At 35.5% G+C, this 8,757-nt stretch overlaps 1 long non-coding RNA gene across 1 annotated transcript in view; it reads left to right on the plus strand.

Moving 5' to 3' along the window:
- The window catches only part of LOC108670478, a 3,806-nt gene extending 1,091 nt beyond the window's left edge, over positions 1-2,715 (plus strand). Inside the window, exons 2-3 of the long non-coding RNA XR_001930730.2 lie at positions 598-676; positions 1,568-2,715. This is a non-coding gene — a long non-coding RNA (uncharacterized LOC108670478). The remainder of the gene's footprint in view (positions 1-597; positions 677-1,567) is intronic.
- The last annotated feature ends 6,042 nt before the right edge of the window (positions 2,716-8,757 follow it).

An 8,757-nucleotide genomic window follows, 5' to 3' on the forward strand; every position in this document is an offset into this window, starting at 1 on the left:
GCATGCTGTACATGACGCAGCATCTCGTACAATATTACAGCTGCATGCTGTACATGACGCAGCATCTCGTACAATATTACAGCTGCATGCTGTACATGACGCTGCATGCTGCACATGACGCTGCATGCTGCACATGACGCTGCATGCTGTACATGACGCTGCATGCTGCACATGACGCTGCATGCTGCACATGACGCTGCATGCTGCACATGACGCAGCATGTCTCAATTTCAGCGCTGCGTTCAAGAGATAAGGAGTCGCTCTCAACTCTCACCATTAGTCACTGTTATTTTTCTAAGAGCTTTTATATAAAAATAATATTATTATTATGTAATAATTATAATATTTAATTGTAAAATTTTTATTTTATTTAATATTTTATATTGATTGTTTTTCAAACAGCTTATTTTATATTCTATTTTTATAGCTAATTTTTCACCATATAATTTCCGTAGCACTTATTTTCTCTTATTATATACTCTCAGTGTCTTTATTTCCGCAGATCTTATTTTATCTTATTATATACTCTTATTATCAATATTCCCTCAGCTCTTCATTTTATTTCATTATATACTCTTATTATCTTTATTCTCTCAGCTGTTCAAAGGCTACCAGTGGAGCTGGGCTGACGTAGACTGCATCAAGTCAGACTACTATTACCTCTGCGAGAGAGAGAGTGAGTTGCATGGTGAAGCTTATTACACACTCAGAGCAATATGAGAGACTGTGTCCAAATGAAGACGCACATTTTTACCTTGTGCGTCTTCATTTGGAATTAAATTCTTAATTTGGAAACTACTTCATTTCATCTTGAAGTAGTTTGGCCTGACAATTGAGCAAGAAGTGCGTCAATACTTAGACAATACCACAAATTTAATTTTTTAGTATGAATAATAACAAAAATCACCATAAAAAATAACAGTAAAGATAGTAGGAGTAAAGTTATTAGTAATGATAATATAGCGATGGCAACTCTTATAAGGCCATAACACTTTCAAATAGTGTTCAATAGTGTTCAATAGTGTTCAATAGTGTTCAATAGTGTTCAATAGTGTTCAATAGTGCTCATTAGCCACTGTTAGTCAGTCGCCTATTCTTAACCGCTCGGCCAACTTGCAAACTTTGAACAAAATTTCAACAACACGCCGTGGGTTTCGAACCCGTAAATTGTCTCTCCTGCACTTGTTGATCCTAACTCGGCCTCCCAAATCGCATATTCGAAAATTGAAGAATATATAACATATCATGATACTAAATATATTGCAACATATGAAACACAACATGATATAACAGCCAAATAATGATATAGAATACAATGGGATATTGGAGCTAGAGTTATAAAAAGATTTATAAGCTGGGAAAGATGTACTGTATAAAGTATCAGAATATTTAAGATCATACAGAATTTAGAACATATCAGCATATCAAAGCGAAGGTAGAATAGAGGAAATATCAAGAGTTTATAGCGGTTGCATTCAGTATTCTGCGTATCAGGGTTATGAGTTATATTTTCGGCCAATATTTTTCATTAACAATATAATAATGCTTTGATTTTCTCATGACTCAGTACTCCCAGCTTCCCTGAACTGAAGAGCCATCGCACTGCTGTAACTCCATCAACTCATTAGCCTCTGGCATCAAGACTGCACCAGCCATCAAATTATTAGCCTCTGGCATCAAGACTGCACCAGCCATCAAATTATTAGCCTCTGGCATCAAAACTGCACCAGCCATCAAATTATTAGCCTCTGACATCAAGACTGCACCAGCCATCAAATTATTAGCCTCTGACATCAAGACTGCACCAGCCATCAAATTATTCGCCCCTTACGTCATCAATAAATAACACAAGTACCAAATCTATTCGCAGTGTGCCCAATGAAGTTCCAAGACTCCTATCTTATTATTTCAGACAATGGTTCTTCTCATCTCAAATGTGTTAATTAGCTTTTTGCCAAGCTACTGAAGTTCGTCGAATTTGTCATTCAATATTGATGAATCTTAGATGCATCGATCTATTTTGTCTCTCATATTATCTACGCCTTCACAAGCTATAACCATTCGCAAGTTCGAGATTGAAATGCTTTAGTTCCTCCTAGAAATGTTTCTTTGACAGTTCAATGAAAACATAAAATGTCGGTAGACTAAATAATTTGTCCATGACATTTCCTCGCTCCGACTCGCGTTTCCGTTTCAGATGAAATGAGAACATTAGATAAAAACATGATCTATAATGTTTGATATACACGCATAAATGAATATTAAGTCTGAGCAATACTATCATATTCATGAATTTTTTGCTGAACAATATAAAAAAACTGGAACTTAAAACTAGATTTATTAGTGACGGTTTGAAAAAGACTTTCTTTTATTAATTTGCTTCATTGAAAGAATTATCAGAAATGCTTGATAGATAATTTCATGAAGAGATTCTTAACTTTCATGTATCGTCCATACCAAACAACACTGGATTAATGATCAAGTTGTCATTGTATGCGGTCACGATCAATAATAATCAAATTATCATTGTATGCGGTCACGATCAATAATGATCAAATTATCATTGTATGCGGTCACGATCAATAATGATCAAATTATCATTGTATGCGGTCACGATCAATAATGATCAAATTATCATTGTATGTGGTAACGATCATTAATGGTCAAGTTATCATTGTATGCGCTTACGATCATTAATGGTCAAGTTATCATTGTATGTGGTCACGATCATTAATGATCAAATTGTCATTGTATGCGGTCAAGATCATTAATGATCAAGTTATCGTTGTATGCGGTCACGATCATTACTACAGCTGTTTCATTTCATCAAAACCTGCACTTTGCAACTTACGTCATCCAAGTTTGTCATCTTGAATGACGCGCGCGATGCAGCACTCAATTATTTGAAGGATCATGTTGTTCAAATAATGACACACTTTCTTACCCACAACGGTCATAGCACCGATACGCCGCTTGTTGGGCCAAGCTTGAACAGGGACAAGGGGTGCTTCGTTCTTTGGACAAAGTCTCGCTCATTTGCCTGAGTGAGGCCTCCTGTTTTGGGTGCGCGATACAGAGTTTGTGGTCAAATATTTATTTCAAGCTTTGTGTTATGCTAAACTGGATTTAGTTTTAAAATAATTTAAAAATGTAGAATTAAGCCCAAAAGTTATCAATTTATTGCTCTATAGCAAAATAAAATTGAAAACGATCTCTAAAATAACATTAATTCATTCGCCGCCTTCCGTATTGATTTCCGTCACTGCAGAACTTACGCCTCGCATGAATGTCAAGCGTCTGCGTTTTCTCATCTTTATTTAACGTACTGCAATGGTTTCTGAAAACAGATCAACTAAAATAAATATACCAAGAAATTATCATTGTATGCGCTTACGATCATTAATGATCAAGTTATCATTGTATGCGGTCACGATCATTAATGATCAAGTTATCATTGTTTTCGGCCACGATCATTACTACAGCTGTTTCATTTCATCAAAACCTGAACTTTGCAACTTACGTCATCCAAGCTTGCCATCTTGAATGTCTTGAATGACGCGCGCGATGCAGCACTCAATTATTTAAAGGATCATGTTATCTAAATAATGACACACTTTCTTACCCACAACACGAGCAGACAGCGGTCATAGCACCGGTACGCCCTTTTATTGGGCCAAGCTTGAACAGGGACAAGGGGTGCTTCGTTTTTTTGACAAAGTCTCGCTCATTTGCCTGAGTGAGGCCTCCTGTTTTGGGCGTGAAGGCGATATAGAGTTTGGGGCTATATATTTATTTGAAGCTTTGTGTTATGCTAAACTGGATTTAGTATTAAAATAATTTTAAAGTGTTGAATTAAGCCCAAAAGTTATCAATTTATTGCTCTATGGCAAAATAAAATTGAAAACGATCTCTAAAACAGTATTAATTCATCGCCGCCTTCCGAATTGATTTCCGTCACTACAGAATTTACGCGTCGCATGAATGTCAAGCGTCTGCGTTTTCTCATCTTTATTTAACGTACTGCAATGGTTTCTGAAAACAGATCAACTAAAATAAATATACCAAGAAATATTAACAAATTCATATGGCTAATCAATTTTCTAATAGAAATATTCAAAGATAAATAAGTAAAATTCAAGATCAAGCAGCGCGGGCACCTGTCGTAGGCTATAAACAATTCAAATGAACTACAGTCCTCGCAGGCCTACTTCTTCGTGGGAAGAATTCGAGTAGTTATTACTGAACACTAATTATCAAAAGTGCGGCTGTAAAGTTAATAAGTCACATGTACGCCTAACTTTAGTTAAGGATAAAAACACAGTTTAGATTTTTGTTTTATTTACATTTCTTTATTTTAACATTGAACAATTTGCAAAGGAAATGTCTTACTAATTCTTATTGCTCCAGAAATACATACAAACTCTACACATTGAAGAGGTAAAGCTTCGGTGCGCAAATATCACTCCTGAAAATTTTTACCATAACACAAAAAAAAACAAATTCTACAATTTTGATTAGCACAAATTTTCAATAATCTATCATTCAAATAAAGCCCGGTGATCTATATGATGTTTCAGCGAAATTATTTTCTCATTAATCCTACTACAAAAGATGGCCGTGCTGTGAAATATCCTTTGTGTTCGGCTGGTCTAGTGAATTGGGCAAGCATGGAACAAGCAAGAGGATAAATGGAAATTAGGAGTCTTGTGCGAACATTTTTTTCGTAATTAAGCTTAGTTATTAGCCTAACAATATATAATTAAAACAAAGAAATAATTGTGTCAAAAGTCATTAATTATGAGATTTCCATATTATTAATTCGAGGTAAACTTAGAATAAAAGTTGGAAGTGAAGTAATGAGGTCAAAGATTGTTCTGTATGAGCCTATTCATATTAACAGTAATTACAGGAACGATCACTTATTCTATAAGATAACCTAAACAATAGATAACAAACACGACATCACTAGCGTAGTGAAGATAGTGAAGGTTTTCACAGTGAGTATACGAAGATCACATTAAAATGTAGACGCTTTATCATTAATACTTTATTTCGCTTTATTTAGTTCAGCATTGCGTGCATTTAAGAGGGGCGGTGATATCCGTAGAGTTTTTGCTCAGAGAGATACTCAAATGCTGGTTGTAAAACCCGTGTAGAATTTTTACAATATTTCACATCATGAAATAAATGATTTCCAACACTCAATTTCCCTCGAATGAAGAAGAAACATTTTACCATATTCGTTTTGGAGTAATTCAAGAATTAGATTCGTTCAGCTTCTTAACTTTTATCCAGCATTTCTCGTTATTTAATCAGTTTACCACATTCCTCGTTTAAATATACGAATAAAAATTTAATGAGTAGGTCAGATTTCACACTTAGATGCGAACGCTACGTGAAGTGAGAAGACTAGTCAAAGAAAATATTCAGCAAACCATCATTAATTACAAGACGTAGTTATTCAATCTCAATTGGAAACAGATTTTTATTACGCATGATGTGATAGCAGAGGCGTACAAAATCTTAAACAAATTTTTGCACAATTCCCTTACAATTTGAACAAATACATTGCAAACGTTACAATTGTGAGACGTCGCCTTCACGTGATCCAAAAAGAATACTACATTCTTTCTTGAAGAAAAACAGTGAAAATTTATATACATTCATGATGTAGTTCATTACAGATGATGGTAATGGCACAACAATGCTTTATAATTTAGTAAGGGTTTCGTTATTTGTTGTAATATAATTGCTTAATAATTAAAATAAGTCCAATTATGAATAGTTCGGAGCTTAACAGTGGTTAATTTCCATCCTGCATATTAATTGATTGTTTACTTGGGGACCGGAAAAATTGTCGTCAATAACATCTTTTAGGTTCATTGTTCAGCAGTGAGAGGATAACTGATATTACATCAAGTTGATTTAAAATATACATATTCTTATCTCTTATAATTGGATAGTCCAGGCCAGTAAGTCCCCCGAGGTTCAAACGATGCAACCAAATGCCGAACTCTCACTTTTGAATTAAAAAAGTTTGCACTTTTTTATACATTTTTCTCTTAATATTATTTCATTATTAGCCACAATTTCATTATCGCTTCTTCTCCTCCCCCGCCTCCTTCCTTCCGTCCTTCCATCTCTTCCATCTTTGGCCACCAGACTTCCACCACTCAATGGCAGCATTCATTTTTTTTCATTTTCGATAATCTACATTAATCAATTTTCACTTCATTGTATTTATTAAGCAAATTTATCTCATCTTCAGATCCAATCACAGATTTTTCGTTGCCGTCACGAAGCCTTCCAGCCTACTTTTCTTCTCTACTCGCTTATTTCCTTCCTACTTTCTTCAAACATTTTCCTTTGCTCATCATTTCCAATTGCTTACTTAATTATTCATTCTTCTGTTTCAATCCTCTTAGCTTTTTGTTGTCTTATTATCATTGATTTCTTCTTTATTCCAAAATTCTCGCTGCCATTTTTTCTCTTCTTGGTTCAATAATTTATTTGTCTTTCTAAATCAAGTTTGTTTCACTATCCTTTCATTATCACTTTTCCTCGTGGTAGCAAGGCATATTCGGATCATCATTATCATTTGAAATCGTCCACAACTGCACGCCACTTTCCTAACTTTCTCCCCTAACTTTCTTCACCGCGATACCGGAACTTTTTGAACACGTAACTTATGTAAGTGATCCATACATCAATAATTGGGTCACGATGTCACCATATTCGTAACAAGTTTCTATTTTGTTATGATGGAATATCTTACAGATAAAGTTCTTTATTATTTGTTATTGAAACTTAAAGAGTTTCAGCTCAGTGTCGAATAGAGCTGAACACTTGTGATGCTAATTTTTGTATATGGGTGAAAATGTATCTTTCTCAAAATTACAAACAGTCTGCATTGACATTTTGCTTAGCTTGAGCCTTTATAAAGATGAATAAAGTACATTGAACTAATTTTTGTTTTTGTATAAAACATTCACTCAGTTTTGTTAGACGGATATGAATAATTATATCATTTGTACGATATAGAGCGCAACCTTGCCAAAATTTTCAAAGCAAAGAAAACAATAAAGAAATTCATCATATCTTTGTTTCGTTATAGGGGCTGGTGTTGTAAACAAGAAAGAGGCTAGTGTCACTGAAGCGTTTTCTAGGAAGATTTGATGAATCTATAGAGCTATAGATGAATCATCAATATATAGAGATCTATATATTGATGATGAATCTATTTCTTTGTTTTTAAATTCACATGAGATTGCTTTAACAATTCACTAACAGGGTTTTCTCAAACGATTTTTAATGCACACTTCAAAAAATCGAACAGTCAAAAATATTTTTGTTTTGCAGTTATATTCTCAAGGAAAACTTTTCCTCAAAATGTTAAGCTTTCCAAACTACATCAAACAACTTTAAATAAAAAATTTGTTCAGCGAGTCGCACAGCTGACGTAAAAGATCCGATATTTTGGGTCAATTGTTCACTTTTCAGTCGAAATTATTTTGTAGAATCATTTAAGATATTGAATTTGTTGAAACTCCGCCTGTAAGTTTCTATAGATATCCGGCCGTTCTTTCATCACAGATGTCCATCGATGTCCGTAGATTTCCGTCAATATTCTTCGTAATGACAGAAGAATCACCCTCCTCCCCACCCCCCTCCACACGTTTCAGCTTTTATTTTCAATCACAAATACCGTAATTACTTCCATTACAAATTTCATTTAGTTTTACAATAGAAGTTCCACTAAGGTTTTTGTTAAAAATTCATATTCTTTTCAAATAATTAAGCGTAACGATGACCGACAACGAAGCCTTCAGCAAGCTTTTTTTTCTTCAGGCCAAGGCCCTAATTTCAAAAAATTCTGATGCCGAAGATTAATAAACAGAAGTTGTATGCTAAATTTCGAGTTATTAACACTTAAAATTTTCTTCACTTAATTAAATTTCTCGGTCATGGAGGAAAATGATGCAGAACAACTCAATGATGGAGAGCCCGACGCTCCAGATGATGTGCGAGGTCCTCGTGGATGTAGTCAGGATGTTGACGATGATATCCCCCAGCCATCATCGCTTGGCTGTCGCGGATGTTGCTCTCAAAACTGATGGCGAGATGTTTACCAGCATCAGCGATGTTGGATAAACTCTCATCCACACTTCCCGACGATTCATCCTCTGAATCTTTAGCGTTACTCCCGAATCCAACATCACCATAAACATTACTCAACTTGACTCCGGCATCACCGTAAACATTACTCAACTTGACTCCGGCATCACCATAAACATTACTCAACTTGACTCCAGCATCACCATAAACATTACTCAGCTTCACATCAGAACCTTTACTCTCGAAATCCTGATCGCCGTACGAGAACTGGGTTCTGTGGACCAGATTCCGGTTCTGGCGCGCGTGGATCTCATAAAGTGACTCCGGTAAATCCATTTTAGTTTTGTCTTCAAGTTGACGGTAAGGTTGAAAATCCTGCCGCAGCTGTTGCTGTTGTTGCTGTTGCAGCTGTTGCTGCAGCTGATGGTGATGGTGGTGGTGATGTTGGTGGTGGAGGATGGTGGTGGTGAGGGAGGAGGCGGGGGAGGAGGTGGAGGCTAGACTGCGCTCAGCCTCAGCCTTAGAGGACAGCACTGAACCTGGGTTGTAATAATGGGGGTTAATGGGTTGTGATAACGGTTAATGGAATTACCATAACGATAAGGGGAGAGATTAATTGGGTTTTAATTTTTTGTTTTTTTT

This window comes from Hyalella azteca, unplaced genomic scaffold (assembly GCF_000764305.2).
Source record: "Hyalella azteca isolate HAZT.00-mixed unplaced genomic scaffold, Hazt_2.0.2 contig66, whole genome shotgun sequence".
Lineage (NCBI taxonomy): Eukaryota > Metazoa > Arthropoda > Malacostraca > Amphipoda > Hyalellidae > Hyalella > Hyalella azteca.